The sequence below is a fragment of the Triticum dicoccoides genome, chromosome 2A (assembly GCF_002162155.2).
Source record: "Triticum dicoccoides isolate Atlit2015 ecotype Zavitan chromosome 2A, WEW_v2.0, whole genome shotgun sequence".
Taxonomy (NCBI): domain Eukaryota; kingdom Viridiplantae; phylum Streptophyta; class Magnoliopsida; order Poales; family Poaceae; genus Triticum; species Triticum dicoccoides.
This window is the reverse complement of record NC_041382.1, coordinates 16,130,664-16,147,603: the sequence shown is the minus strand read 5'-3', so window position 1 is coordinate 16,147,603 and position 16,940 is coordinate 16,130,664.

Here is a 16,940-nt window from a genome sequence, read left to right as displayed (position 1 = left end):
CTGCATTTTAAAGAAAAAATTAGTAGAGCAAAATTAGTAGAGCAAAAGTTAGTTAGGGCAGTAGGGTTTAATTAGTGTAGATGCTGCTTGTATAGTATATAGTGATACTAGTAGATGTTAATTAGGTTAGGGCAATAGTGGTACTAGTAGATGTTAATTAGAGTTTTTTCAGTTAGGGCACTAGAGTTTTGCTAGGTTAATTAGGTTAGTAGTGCTGCTAGTAGTAGTGGTACAGTAGGTTAATTAGGTGATGTTAAATGAATAACCTAAATGAATAAAATTAGTAGTTAACTGAATTTTTTTTCCTTTCATCATTATAGAGCACTAAAGTTAACTGAATTTTGTTCTATTAGTAGTTAAATGAATTTTCTTCTACACTTTGTTTTTGAATTAGCTTGCGAAATTTGGACATGTGGTTGCTCATGTATATTTGGACACTGTTTCCAGGGAATGATGCTTAGTGGCCTATGTTTTGCCGGAATGTTGATTCATTTCTTTTCCGGCAAATTTCAGGTTCTCGATTTGTCCACTTTTTAGCAAAGGTCATGCCAAAATTTTCCGTGAATTTCGGCATAACTTGTGCTACAAACTAGGACATATCGAGTGCCCGTGATTTGCCGCACCAGGAAGGAGTCAACATTCCTGCAAAACAATAGGCCTTTTTTATGTTATTGTTCATTTTATTAGGTCTAGAATTAATTGACTAGATTTAATCATAAGGAACATGGCTAGCAACAATGAAGGACAGGGTTCTGGTGATTGCAACGACGCCTACCAGGCGGCAGACGAATTTTTTAGCCTTACCGACGATCAACCGATGTTATTGCTGGGCCCACCAGTGGCATCGGGGACTGAGACCGACACGCAGACCGGTGCTGAGACTGAGACCGGCGCTCAGACTCAGACCGGCATCGAGACCGGCGCTGAGACTGAGACCGGCGCTGCCTCGGGGAGCGGAGCCGGTGTAGAACCGAAAGCAAAGAGTCAACGGGTTCCTAACAACAGTCGCTACTGCTATACGTTAGCTATAGTGCCTTATTAGTAGCGCCGACACCCGCGCTACTGAGAGGCCCAAAACCCTTGCTGCTGCTAGGCTTTTCCCTAGTAGTGGTCGTCTCGGTCATGTCTGCATGTCTCCCGAACCCGTAGGGTCTACACACTTAAGGTTCGGTGATGCTAGGGTTGTAGAGATATTAGTATGCGGTAACCCGAAAGTTGTTCGGAGTCCTGGATGAGATCCCGGACGTCATGAGGAGTTCAGGAATGGTCCGGAGGTGAAGATTTATATATAGGAAGTCCAGTTTCGGCCATCGGGAAAGTTTCGGGGGCAATCGGTATTGTACCGGGACCACCGAAAGGGTCCCGGGGGTCCACCGGGTGGGGCCACCTATCCTGGAGGGCCCCATGGGCTGAAGTGGGAGGGGAACCAGCCCCTGGTGGGCTGGTGCGCCCCCCATGGGCCTCCCCCTGCGCCTAGGGTTGGAAACCCTAGGGGTGGGGGCGCCCGACCTAACTTGGGGGGCGAGTTCCCCCCTTGGCCGCCGCCCCCCTTGGAGATTGGATCTCCTAGGTCCGGCGCCCCCCTAGGGGTCCTATATATAGTGGGGCGAGGGAGGCAGCCGCACCCAAGCCCTTGGCGCCTCCCTCTCCCCTCGTAACACCCCTCTCTCTCTCTCGTTGGAGCTTGGCGAAGCCCTGCCGAGATCACCGCTGCTTCCACCACCACGTCGTCGTGCTGCTGGATCTCCATCAACCTCTCCTTCCCTTGCTGGATCAAGAAGGAGGAGACGTCTTCCCAACCGTACGTGTGTTGAACGCGGAGGTGCCGTCCGTTCGGCGCTAGGTGATCGGTGATTTGGATCACGACGAGTACGACTCCATCAACCCCATTCTCTTGAACGCTTCCGCTCGCGATCTACAAGGGTATGTAGATGCACTCCCCTCTCCCTCGTTGCTAGATGACTCCATAGATTGATCTTGGTGATGCATAGAAAATTTTAAAATTCTGCTACGTTCCCCAACAGTGGCATCATGAGCTAGGTCTATGCGTAGTTTCTATGCACGAGTAGAACACAAGTTGTTGTGGACATTGATTTTGTCAATTTACTTGCCGTTACTAGTCTTATCTTGATTCGGCAACATCGTGGGATGAAGCATCCCGGACCGACCTTACACGTACGCTTACGTGAGACTGGTTCCACCGACTGACATGCACTAGTTGCATAAGGTGGCTAGCGGGTGTCTGTCTCTCCCACTTTAGTTGGATCAGATTCGATGAAAAGGGTCCTTATGAAGGGTAAATAGAAATTGGCATATCACGTTGTGGTTTTGGCGTAGGTAAGAAACGTTCTTGCTAGAAACCTATAGCAGCAACGTAAAAACTTGCAACAACAATTAGAGGACGTCTAACTTGTTTTTGCAGCATGTGCCATGTGACGTGATATGGCCAAAAGGATGTGATGAATGATATATGTGATGTATGAGATTGATCATGTTCTTGTAATAGGAATCACGACTTGCATGTCGATGAGTATGACAACTGGCAGGAGCCATAGGAGTTGTCTTAATTTATTTATGACCTGCGAGTCAACATAAATGTCATGTAATTACTTTACTTTATTGCTAAACCGTTAGCCATAGTAGTAGAAGTAATAGATGACGATACAACTTCATGAAGACACGATGATGGAGATCATGATGATGGAGATCATGGTGTCATTCCGGTGACGATGATGATCATGGCGCCCCGAAGATGGAGATCAAAAGGAGCAAAATGATATTGGCCATATCATGTCACTATTTGATTGCATGTGATATTTATCATGTTTTACATCATATTTGCTTAGAACGACGGTAGCTTAAATAAGATGATCCCTCACATAATTTCAAGAAAGTGTTCCCCCTAACTATGCACCGTTGCGAAGGTTCGTTGTTTCGAAGCACCACGTGATGATCGGGTGTGATAGATTCTAATGTTCGAATACAACGGGTGTAAGCCAGATTTACACACGCAATACACTTAGGTTGACTTGACGAGCCTAGCATGTATAGACATGGCCTTGGAACATGGAAGACCGAAAGGTTGAACATGAGTCCTATAGAAGATACGATCAACATGAAGATGTTCATCGATGATGACTAGTCCGTCTCACATGATGATCGGACACGGCCTAGTTGACTCGGATCATGTATCACTTAGATGACTAGAGGGATGTTTGTCTGAGTGGGAGTTCATTAAATAATTTGATTAGATGACTTAATTATCATGAACTTAGTCTAAAAACCTTTGCAAAATGTCTTGTAGATCAAATGGCCAACACTCATGTCAACCTCAACTTCAACGCGTTCCTAGAGAAAACCAAGCTGAAAGATGATGGCAGCAACTATACGGACTAGGTCCAGAACCTGAGGATCATCCTCATAGCTGCCAAGAAAGCATATGTCCTAGAAGCACTGCTAGGTGACGCACCCATCCCAGAGAACCAAGACGTTATGAACGCTTGGCAGTCACGTGCTGATGATTACTCCCTCATTCAGTGCAGTATGCTTTATAGCTTAGAACCGGGGCTCCAAAAGCGTTTTGAGCAACACGGAGCATATGAGATGTTCGAAGAGCTAAAAATGGTTTTCCAAGCTCATGCTCGGGTCGAGAGATATGAAGTCTCCGACAAGTTCTACAGTTGTAAGATGGAGGGAAATAGTTCTGTCAGTGAGCACATACTCAAAATGTCTGGGTTGCATAACCGCTTGTCCCAGCTGGACATTAACCTCCCGGACGAGGCAGTCATAGAATCCTTCAGTCACTCCCACCTAGCTACAAGAGCTTTGTGATGAACTACAATATGCAGGGGATGGTGAAAACTATTCTTGAAGTATTTTCAATGCTGAAATCAGCGGAGGTGGAAATCAAAAAGGAACAACAAGTGTTGATGGTCAATAAAACCACTAGTTTCAAGAAAGGCAAGGGTAAGAAGAACTTCAAGAAAGACGGCAAGGGGGTTGCCGCGCCCGGTAAGCAAGCTGCCGGGAAGAAGCCAAAGAATGGTCCCAAACCTAAGACTGAGTGCTTTTATTGCAAGGGAAAGGGACACTGGAAGCGGAACTTCCCCAAATACTTAGAGGACAAGAAGGCCGGCAACACTAAAGGTATATGTGATATACATGTAATTGATGCGTACCTTACCAGTACTTGTAATAGCTCCTAGGTATTTGATACTGGTGCGGTTGCTCACATTTGTAACTCAAAACAGGAGCTGCGGAATAAGCGGAGACTGGCAAAGGACGAGGTGACGATGTGCGTCGGGAATGGTTCCAAGGTCGATGTGATCGCCGTCGACACGCTACCTCTACATTTACCTACGGAATTAGTTTTAAACCTCAATAATTATTATTTAGTGCCAGCTTTGAGCATGAACATTGTATCTGGATCTCGTTTAATACGAGATGGCTACTCATTTAAATCCAAGAATAATGGTTGTTCTATTTATATGAGAGATATGTTTTATGGTCATGCCCCGCTGGTCAATGGTTTATTCTTAATGAATCTCGAACGTGATGTTACACATATTCATAGAGTGAATACCAAAAGATGTAAGATTGATAATGATAGTCCCACATATCTGTGGCACTGCCGCCTTGGTCACATCGGTGTCAAACGCATGAAGAAGCTCCATACAGATGGACTTTTGAAGTCTCCTGATTTCGAATCATTTGACACATGCGAACCATACCTGGTAAAATGACCAAGACTCCGTTCTCCGGAACAATGGAGCGAGCAACCAACTTATTGGAAATTATACATACTGATGTGTGCGGTCCAATGAGCATTGAGGCTCGCAGTGGCTATGGTTATGTTCTCACTCTCACTGATGACTTAAGTGGATATGGGTATGTCTATTTGATGAAACACAAGTCTGAGACCTTTGAAAAGTTCGAGGAATTTCAGAATGAGGTAGAGAATCAACGTGACCGAAAGATAAAATTCTTACGATCAGATCGTGGGGGGGAATATTTAAGTCACGAATTTGGTACGCACTTAAGGAAATGTGGAATCGTTTCACAACTCACGCTGCCTGGAACACCTCAGCGTAACGGTGTATCCGAACGTCGTAATCGCACTCTATTGGATATGGTGCGATCTATGATGTCACTCACTGATTTACCGCTATCTTTTTGGTGATATGCTCTAGAGACAGCTACATTCACTTTAAATAGGGCACCGTCTAAATCCGTTGAGACGACATCGTATGAATTATGGTTTGGGAAGAAACCTAAGCTGTCGTTTCTAAAAGTTTGGGGATGCGATGCTTATGTCAAGAAACTTCAACCTGAAAAGCTCGAACCCAAGTCGGAAAAATGCGTCTTCATAGGATACCCTAAGGAAACCATTGGGTATACCTTCTACCTCAGATCCGAAGGCAAGATCTTTGTTGCCAAGAACGTGTCCTTTCTGGAGAAACAGTTTCTCTCGAGAGAAGTAAGTGGGAGGAAAGTAGAACTCGATGAAGTACTGCCTCTTGAACCGGAAAGTAGCGCAGCTCAGGAAGATGTTCCTGTGGTGCCTGCACCGACTAGAGAGGAAGTCAATGATGATGATCAAGGTACTTCGGATCAAGTTGCTACTGAACTTCGAAGGTCCACAAGGACACATTCCACACCACAATGGTATGGCAACCCTGTCCTGGAAATCATGTTGTTAGACAACGGTGAACCTTCGAACTACGAAGAAGCAATGGCGGGCCTAGATTCCAACAAATGGCTTGAAGCCATGCAATCCGAGATAGAATCCATGTATGAAAACAAAGTATTGACTTTGACAGACTTTCCCGATGATCGGCGAGCGATAGAGAATAAATGGATCTTTAAGAAGAAGACGGGCGCGGATGGTAATGTTACCATCTATAAGGCTCGACTTGCGCTAAGGGTTATCGACAAGTTCAAGGGGTTGACTATGATGAGACCTTCTCACCCGTAGCGAAGCTGAAGTCCGTCCGAATCATGTTAGCAATTGCCGCATACTATGATTATGAGATATGGCAAATGGACATCAAAACGGCATTCCTTAACGGCCTTCTTAAGGAAGAATTGTATATGATGCAGCCGGAAGGTTTTGTCGATCCTAAGAATGCTAACAAGGTATGCAAGCTCCAGCGCTCCATCTATGGGCTGGTGCAAGCATCTCGGAGTTGGAACATTCGCTTTGATGAAATGATCAAAGCGTTTGGGTTTATGCAGACTTATGTAGAAGCCTGCGTTTACAAGAAAGTGAGTGGGAGCTCTGTAGCATTTCTCATATTATATGTGGATGACATACTTTTGATGGGAAATGATATAGAACTTTTGGACAGTATTAAGGCCTACTTGAATAAGTGTTTTTCAATGAAGGACCTTGGAGAAGTTGCTTACATATTAGGCATCAAGATCTATAGAGATAGATCGAGACGCCTCATAGGTCTTTCACAAAGCACATACCTTGATAAGATATTAAAGAAGTTCAATATAGATCAGTCCAAGAAGGGGTTCTTGCCTGTGTTGCAAGGTGTGAAATTGAGCTCAGCTCAATGTCCGACCATGGCAGAAGATAGAGAAAAGATGAGTGTCGTCCCCTATGCCTCAGCCATAGGGTCTATCATGTATGCCATGTTGTGTACCAGACCTGATGTAAACCTTGCCATGAGTTTGGTAGGAAGGTACCAAAGTAATCCCGGCATGGAACTCTAGACAGCGGTCAAGAACATCCTGAAGTACCTGAAAAGGACTAAGGATATGTTTCTCGTATATGGAGGTGATGAGGAGCTTGTCATAAAGGGTTACGTCGACGCTAGCTTCGACATAGATCTGGATGACTCTAAGTCACAAACCGGATATGTGTATATTTTGAATGGTGGGGCAGTAAGCTGGTGCAGTTGCAAGCAAAGCGTCGTGGCGGGATCTACATGTGAAGCGGAGTACATGGCAGCCTCGGAGGCAGCGCATGAAGCAATCTGGATGAAGGAGTTCATCACCGACCTAGGAGTCATACCCAATGCGTCGGGGCCGATCACTCTCTTCTGTGACAACACTGGAGCTATTGCCCTTGCCAAGGAGCCTAGGTTTCACAAGAAGACCAGGCACATCAAGCATCGCTTCAACCCCATTCGTGAAAATATTCAAGATGGAGACATAGATATTTGCAAAGTACATACGGATCTGAATGTCGCAGATCCATTGACTAAACCTCTTCCGCGAGCAAAACATAATCAACACCAGAACTCTATGGGTGTTCGATTCATCACAATGTAACTAGATTATTGACTCTAGTGCAAGTGGGAGACTGTTGGGAATATGCCCTAGAGGCAATAATAAAATGGTTATTATTATATTTCCTTGTTCATGGTAATTGTCTATTGTTCATGCTATAATTGTGTTATCCGGAAATCGTAATACATGTGTGAATACATAGATCACAACATGTCCCTAGTGAGCCTCTAGTTAACTAGCTCGTTGATCAATAGATAGTCATGGTTTCCTGACTATGGACATTGGATGTCATTGATAACGGGATCACATCATTAGGAGAATGATGTGATGGACAAGACCCAATCCTAAGCATAGCACAAGATCGTGTAGTTCGTTTGCTAGAGCTTTTCAAGTGTCAAGTATCATTTCCTTAGACCATGAGATCGTGTAACTCCCGGATGCCGTAGGAGTGCTTTGGGTGTACCAAACGTCACAACGTAACTGGGTGACTATAAAGGTATACTACAGGTATCCCCAAAAGTATCTATTGGGTTGACACGGATCGAGACTGGGATTTGTCACTCCGTATGACGGAGAGGTATCTTTGGGCCCACTCGGTAATGCATCATCACAATGAGCTCAATGTGGCCAAGTGTTTGGTCACGGGATCATGCATTGCGGTACGAGTAAAGTGACTTGCCAGTAACGAGATTGAACGAGGTATTGGGATACCGATGATCGAATCTCGGGCAAGTAACGTACCGATTGACAAAGGGAATTGAATACGCGATTGATTGAATCCTTGACATCGTGGTTCATCTGATGAGATCATCGTGGAACATGTGGGAGCCAACATGGGTATCCAGATCCCATTGTTGGTTATTGACCAGAGAGTCGTCTCGGTCATGTCTGCATGTCTCCCGGACCCGTAGGGTCTACACACTTAAGGTTCGGTGACGCTAGGGTTGTAGAGATATTAGTATGCGGTAACCCGAAAGTTGTTCGGAGTCCCGGATGAGATCCCGGACGTCACGAGGAGTTCCGGAATGGTCCGGAGGTGAAGTCCAGTTTCGGCCATCGGGAAAGTTTCGGGGGCAATCGGTATTGTACCGGGACCACCGGAAGGGTCCCGGGGTCCAGCAGGTGGGGCCACCTATCCCGGAGGGCCCCATGGGCTGAAGTGGGAGGGGAACCAGCCCCTGGTGGGCTGGTGCACCCCCCATGGGCCTCCCCCTGTGCCTAGGGTTGGAAACCCTAGGGGTGGGGGCGCCCCACCTGACTTGGGGGGCAAGTTCCCCTCCTTGGCTGCCGCCCCCCTTGGAGATTGGATCTCCTAGGGCCGGCGCCCCCCCTAGGGGTCCTATATATAGTGGGGGGGGAGGGAAGCCGCACCCAAGCCCTTGGCGCCTCCCTCTCCCCTCGTAACACCCCTCTCTCTCTCGTTGGAGCTTGGCGAAGCCCTGCCGAGATCACCGCTACTTCCACCACCACGTCGCCGTGCTGCTGGATCTCCATCAATCTCTCCTTCCCTTGCTGGATCAAGAAGGAGGAGACGTCTTCCCAACCGTACGTGTGTTGAACGCGGAGGTGCCGTCCGTTCGGTGATTTGGATCACGACGAGTACGACTCCATCAACCCCGTTCTCTTGAACACTTCCGCTCGCGATCTACAAGGGTATGTAGATGCACTCCTCTCTTCCTCGTTGCTAGATGACTCCATAGATTGATCTTGGTGATGCGTAGAAAATTTTAAAATTCTGCTACATTCCCCAACAGTTGGCAGCTCAAAGGAAGGTTGTTTTCGGTACCGTAAAGATAGAATATGGAAGCGTGTACAGGGTTGGATGGAGAAGTGTTTATCTGCGGGAGGGAAGGAAGTTCTCATTAAATCAGTTTCACAATCTATACCAATGTATTCTATGGCTTGCTTCAAATTGCCAAGAGGTCTATGCGAGCACGTTAATGGTCTTCTTAGGAAGTTCTGGTGGGGCAGCAAACGAGGAGAGAGAAAAACTGCCTGGGTGTCATGGAACACTATGTGCAAGCCCAAGTTCATGGGGGTGGGCTTTAGAGATATTGAGCTTTTTAACCTCGCCTTGCTAGCTCGACAAGCTTGGCACCTTCTACAGGACCCTGACTCTCTAAGCGCGTGGGTGCTTAAGGCACGGTACTACCCACATTATAACATCCTTGAGGAATCATTGGGTAACTATCCTTCTCAGGTTTGGCGCTCTATAATGGAGGGAAAGGAGATTCTAGCGCTCGGTATCATCAAGAGAGTTGGAACAGGTGAGGACACGAGCATCTGGAGTGAGAACTGGATACACGTGATTATAAATTGAGGCCATTCTGTGCATTGGGAGCAAATCCACCACGACAGGTCTCGGAGTTGATCAATGCAGTCACAAGAACGTGGGATAAGCAGGTGATGTCCGAACATTTTGTTGGTCCAGATGTGGACGCCATTTTAAACATTCCGTTGACCTCACGGTTACATGATGATTTCTATGCATGGCATTATGACAAGCGGGGTGTCTTCTCGGTCAAATCGGCGTACAGGATGCTAACGGGTATTAAGTACCAGAGGGAGGACTGGACTGAGCATAGAACAAGCATATCCGATGAGACTTCCTCTAAGCGGGAGTGGTCCCGATTATGGAAGGTGAGGGTGTCCCTGGCGCCTTGCCAACACCTCGTTGCCAACTGGATCAACCCGTCATCACCGAAAGATGGCAGACTCGGTGGCCTGCTCTTTGTGCAATGCTCAAGAAGATACTTGGCGCCATTCTTTGTTTGACTGCCGCATGGCAAGATGCGTGTGGGCGCTAGGAGAAGACGAGGTGTTAGAGCATGTGATATCCAATAGATCGATGGATCCCCGATTGTGGATGTTTTGGTTGTTTGAGACACTCAATGAAACGGAGCTTGCAAAAGTTTTGATCACTATGTGGGCTATATGGTGGGCACGAAGGAAAGCAATCCATGACAACGAGTTCCAAAGCCCACTAACTACTTTCTATTTTATCACGAGGTATCTTCAGGACCTAGAGATTGCAGAGAACCGATTGAAAGTGAGTGCTGCAAGGCTCGCAGACCCCCGGCCATGGGCCAAAGTATGGATACCACCTGAAGGAGATGAAGCTAAGCTCAATCTTGGAGGCACATCGAGGCAAGGTCATGTAGGTGCAACAGCGGTGATCTGTAGGGACAAGGAAGGCCTTTTCTTGGGGGGCGTCGGCAGTGGTCTTTGATGGATTGAATGATGCAGCTGCACTTGAGGCGCATGCGTGCAATGAGGCCTTAGCACTGGCTATGGACCTCGACCTTACTCGCTTACTGATTGCGTCCGATTGTCTGGATGTCGTGAGCAAGATAGGCACAGGAGCAGCAAATCACTATGCACCGGTATTGCATGAAATATCAGAAAGGAGGAGGGAGTTCCACCATGTTAAATTCAAGTTTGAGCACAGAGAGAATAATTTCGAAGCACATGCACTCGCGAAAGCGGCAACTTCTCTCGCTGTAGGTCGCCATATTTGGCTAGGGACATTATCAGACATTATTTGTATTCCGATGTTGATTATTGTTTAATAAAGTCCCTGGTTACCCGTCAAAAAAAAAGCTATCCTAATACGTGCCTTAGCCGCCACGAAATCACTAATTAACGTGTATGTTTTGCAAAGGTTCACTCACATTTTTAGGCGATAACAAGAGAAGCAAATTTGTGCCTACACAAGAAAAAATCGTCATTTTTCCTTTTGTGTGAAGAACAACCGTGCTTTTCACGGAAGCAAGCGTGTGTTTCTTGTGGAAGCAAAAAACAAGTTTTTATTTCATTTTTGAGAGGCACAACTTTCACGAAAGCAAATCTGTACTTCTCCTGGAAGCAAAAAAATGAGTTTTCTTTTTCTTTTTTGAGAAGCACAACAGTCGGGAAAGAAAATCTGTGCTTCTGGTGGAAGCAAAATTCCTAAAAAAAATGATTTCCCAAGAAACAAATTTGCCTTTTTCACGGAAGCAAAAAAAATCATGCAAAAATTGTTAATTTTTTCTCAAAAGCCTATGAGAAACCAGGCAAAAACCGAAAAATAAAACTCATCTAAAACCTAAAAACGCATACAGAAAAAAAAAAGAACAAAATCCTAAGAGTGTGCCCAGCACGCAACACGTGACGATGTTGTTGTCCACCCGCCGGATTGATTGCTGCATGATGGTTGTCTCATTGCTCTAGCCGCTGATTTTCCAATTGAATTCCGCTGATTTCCTTGCATGTCCTCCCTTATCTGGTCTTTGGGCAACTTGCTTATTTCAAGGCAACTTGGCAGCATATAAAAATTAGTGGATTTTGATAGAAAGAATGAGGTGGGACTATTAATTGGGTAACGACCCTTTTTGTAGCACAAATCATAGGATGGCTTATTTGGCTGTTGTGATCGGAACGAAAGTGGAGGTGTGGAGTTTGATTTCCTCACAAGTATTTTTTTTCCTGCTGCCCCATCAACGCAGAAAAAAATACAAAGCAGCCCCACATCTGTCCATGCGAGTGACAGACGAAATTAAAACAAAAACGATGTGCGGTTCACTCGTGACAAGAAAATCTGGGACGAACGAGTTTTACTGAAGGGAAGTGTTTATGCGCGGTGCGTCGGCGGAACGCTCGGGCCGGTCGCTTTCGCCTCGCTAGCGCTAGCCATCAGGAAGGCAACACGTGTACCTTATCCTCTCCCCAACGCCTCCATCCACTCCTTCTTCCTCGTGATTACCCAGACAGAAAACTCCATGGATTCAGGCCGGCCATCAGCTCCTGCTTCCTGTGTTGTTCGTGTGCTCCTCGGGGGCAACGCTGCCACGTCGTTTCCATAGCTGCGCTCATCGCCATGGCCGTTTCTATGGCTGCGCTCATCGCCACGGCCGTGCCGTCGCCTGATGGCCGCGCACGAGAGAAGCTGCAACCGGCAGCACAAAATGCTACAACCGATGACCCAACTAGCTTCAACCGGCAACATAAAAAGTTTCAAAAGACAAACGGAGATGCTAGTCGCCGGCGCACTCCCCGCAACAAAAGCTGCAACCGGTGGACTGCAAAGCTACAACCGGCGATGGAAAAGCTTCAACAAAAAATTACGGAGAAACTGATCGCCGGGGCACCGAGCACAAAAAGGCTGCATCCATTCAATTGAGGAGCTTCAACTGTTGAATTGAAAAGCTTCATCCCGCATTAAAGAAAGCTTCAACCATTTGGATTTTTGCTACTACCGTTCACAGTTTTTTGCTACATCCATTCTTTCATCGCCGGTTGAAGCTATGGCACCAAGCACCGAGCACAAAAAAGCTGCAACCGGTGGACTAGAAGGCTACAACCGGCGATGAAAAAGCTTCAACCAAAAAATACGAAGAAACTGATCGCCAGGGCACCGAGCACAAAAAAGTTGCATCCATTAAATTGAGGGCTTCAACTGTTGAATTGAAAAGCTTCATCCCGCATTAAAGAAAGCTTCGACCATGTGGATTTTTGCTACTACCGTCCACGGTTTTTGCTATATCCATTCTTTCACGAACGGCGAGATGCCGGTGGAGGGTTTCTGTGAATTCCGGCGGCGAGATCCAGTACGGGGGCAGGGGGCGGATGCTGCAACCGGTCACCGGCGAGCTGCAACCTCGACCGGCGTGGCGTGGCGGCGAGTACGCGGGGCTACAACCCTGTGCCGGATGTGCTGCAGCTGCGCCTCGTTTTTTGGCCGGAACCGATGCCTGCTGGGAGCTTGATGGTCACCACGGCGAGCGCGGCGAGCGGGGATGGTGGCGTAGGTTGCCGAGAGGGCGCGGGCGTGCCCGCTGCGGGGGAGAGAGAGACGCGGTGGGATTTTAACCCGTGGGGGAGGAAGGAAAGGAACAGATCCAGCGGCTCATCTCGCTCATATCGGACGGCTGCTAGCCGACCGGCCGAAAGTTTCGACCGGTGCGTCGGCGCAGAGTGCTGGCCTTTACTGAATTGCGGGTTAGAGCAACTTTAACCGGACGACCCATTTCGTCTGCTCATATCCATTTGGGTGGTGGCGAAAAAAACGCTGCCCAACGAGGCGACCGAAACCCAAAATGCATATTCTTCGCGTTCGCGCCGACGTATTTCAAGCCACGAAGAGGACACGCTGTGCGTCCCCTCGCTGTCCATCGTGGCCTCACATGTCGGCCGGCCAACCACCTCACGCAGTCGTAATTAACGCGGCCACCTGCCGAGGGCCCGCCTGGCAGTGTGTGAAAGGGTCGTGTGCCCGTCCTTTTTAATGGACGCGTGCGGCGGGGCCGGCCACATCCATTTCCGGTCCACATCTTGCCACTTTTGCTCCCTCGCCAGCGACCACAAAACCCTAGCCAGCCAGCCCGAAACCCTAGCAAGCAAGCATGGGCTTCTTCAGTGGAAGGGGGCGGAGGGGAGGGGAGGTTCAGCGCCGACGCGAGCTCCTCCCGCGGGCTCCCTCCTCCGCCGCCGCCGGCTAGACACCGCACGCCACCGCGGGAGCGAGAGTAGCTGTACATACCGGTCTACCAGGCATGGTGGCACTGGGATGGGCTGGAGCACGTCCTTGCCTTGTTGGTGGCGGGCGACTTCGTCCATGCGCCACCGTTCGGGCCGCCAGCGCCGCAGCTGCCGCCCGTTGTCGTGCCCAAGGGCAAGCCAGAGTCGGGGTCGAAGCGCAAGCCCATGCCCACGTGGAAGCGATCGCCGCCCCGGCCCCACTTGGCCCAAGGAATCCTATTTGTAGACCGGCCAACTTCATGAGTGGGTGAGCGCGCCTCCCTGCTACTTCGCCACCACGCTGGAAGAGGAGGCGGTCCACCTTGAGCGCCGGAAGGCGCATTAGCTCGCCGAGGAGGAGGCCGGCTGCGAGTGGCGGATGCGCCTTGAGCAGCACCTGCGCCACGACGAGGAGGTGTTGCGCCTTGAGGAGGAGAAGGAGGAGGAGCGCGCCCGCCTCGCCGCAATGTTGCCGCTGCAGCAAACGCTGGAGGAGGCTGTCCTGGCAGCCTATCAAGCCGCGTTCGGTTAGGCTGGGCCGCCTCCAGTCTTCATCGACCTCACCGCCGGCAACGACGATAGCAAAGGCAAGGGCAAATCGGTCTACTAGGGTAGTGTGCTGGCTCTTAGGGGTTTTAATGTTTAGTTATTGGTTAAGTGGATTTTGGCCGGCGTTTGACAGGCCATTTGTGTATAATTATACTTTATTAAATGTGTTTCAGCCACGTAACCAAAAATGGGTATGCTAGGCGCACCAGCCAACCCAAATGAAAAAACGAACGCGTATGTCCACGCGGTCAACCCAAACAAACGAAAAACGTATAAAGTGTCCGTTCGTTTGGGTCGCCGGTTGAAGCTGTGTTCTTAAAAAAGTGAAGGGATTTTTCAGTACAAACACACAACGGGCCAAGTATATCACCTTCTTCTTTATTATTAGTAGGTATAAACTTTTTTATAAAAAGAAGATTGAACATAGGACAGGCAAAAGACCTCCCACAAGAGAAGACGAAAGACCAAGTCTTACAAACCAATAGTATTTTACTAAACACTGCGCTATGTTGACAAAAAGAACTGACGCGCAAAATCAGAGACAAGGCGAGCATTGCGAGAGACGATAGCTTAGTTTGAGCGGCTTCCGCTTTCGGCTCGACTTTTCTGCCCCGTCTCCACGGCTCCTGTAGGCTTTCGGTATTTAGAAGTGTACGTCGGCTAGGGAAGTTTCCGACCAAACGTGGTTTTTCGTACGTCGGCTAGGAAAGTTTCAAACACCTTCCTGTGAGCATATACCCAGTCCACACGCTAAAAGTTCCACCGTTAGTTTCCTGGAAACTTCCCAGGGAAAGACTTGTGTGTACTATACTACTAGATCATCTGAATTTCGGTGTTTAGAAGTGTAGGCCTCGGGACCCACTCATCCTCCTCTGAACACGTTATCAGTCGGTGTTTAGAAAGTGTAGCGCGGTTGGTAACCGGCTGACCGCCAATGTCCCGGCGTGCTGCAGACACGCGACACGGTGAACTGGGTCCAGATTGGAGCAGTATATATGGTTACACTCCTAGGCCAACTGTGTTGCATCCAGAATACAAACGCCTCCTCCACGCGCACGGCCGCTGGTTCCTCCGCTCAGCGCTCAGCGCTCAGACACAAGGCGGGGTCAGGACGGCCTGACCTCGATCGGTGCTCTGGTTTGCTGCCTCTCATCCAGGCTCTGCGGGGTCCCCAATTCTCGGCGGTCGACTTGCACGCATTGCCCGGCCGGCGTCGCACCCTCTTCCTCGTCCAACGAGTGGCCGCGAGATCCCAACATCCCTCCTACGAGCACGGCGGCGACTCGCCGAGAGCACGACTTCGCACGAGGTACGCCCACTACGGCACCCCTATGCTTCTATCCATCTCTCTGGTCGGACATCATTCTTTTAACACAGTACGGACGCAAACACTTATACTCCCAAATAGGACATCATTCTTTTAACCCATTTTCCTATATATATATAGACACACACACACACACACACACATACACTCACTCCTATAAACGCATATACACACGACATATCTCTATAAGCACCTACGAGAGACTCAGTCGGCATATGATTACACGAGGACTTGAATCCTGGTGGGCTAGGGATTCACTGTCTACCTAATCATCCAATCACATATTGGTTCTCAAGGGCATCATTCTTAGTGTGTAAAAAACTTTACTCCGGCATATTATCAGCGTTGGACGGGAGAATCATGTTAATTATGAAAATTATCACCGAGCGTTGGACGGTTGGATCACGTTAATTGTGGAGAGTATCATTCTTTGAACAAAAAGATCATGTTAATTATATAAATTATCATCGTGCATTGAACAGAATAACATTAATTATAAAAAATATCATCGAGCATTGAATCGAAGGATCACAAATGCCCCATTGCGACACATGAACAATTAACTAGTGTTAACTACGAGGGTGGCTCTCCTAAATGCAAGGGGCATCATTCTTAGTGTGTTAAAAACTTTAGTACTCTGGCATGGTATACATGCAGACGCTCTTAACATACGGGCGCGCTCATTCCTATGAACGCAAGTGCTACCCTATGGGTAGAGGTGAGTCTAAGGTTTGAAGAATGTGCATTCAAAAATTCAAAGCCAATTTGTAAACGCCTAAAGCTTTTTTTTTTGGCGTGTGTAACCGATTATAGCACCAATATATAATAATTGGGTAATACATAAAAGATATAGCATAATATAATAGACTCACAAAATTGATCATAACTTAAGAAAATTCAACATACAGAAATACAAATTATTCAACATATCAAAGTGCTAACATCAAGAAAATATAGTGGAAAGCAAAAGTTTGGCCAAGGAATGATTCATGTTGACTTCAGGGCAAAAAAAATTATGACGACAATATAGTATGAATAGTACTTGTATTTAGCATTTTTTGGGAAATCTTTGGCCCCGGATACAATAAAAGGCATTCCCTATTTAATCTTTTTATTCAAGTGCAATACTTGGTCGTGTTTCATTCCATAAAACGTTCCAGGATTTTTTGACTTTTTTTGAATTACTAAATTATTTTTGAATATAGGGGGGCGTAGCACCAAAGAGCTCATGTGCATTTTCGTATGCTAGCCTCTGTTTTTGGGCTGAAATGCTTAGTTAGCATGTTTTACTATATCAGTTTCGTTTTCCTCTTATATATACACATAGTCT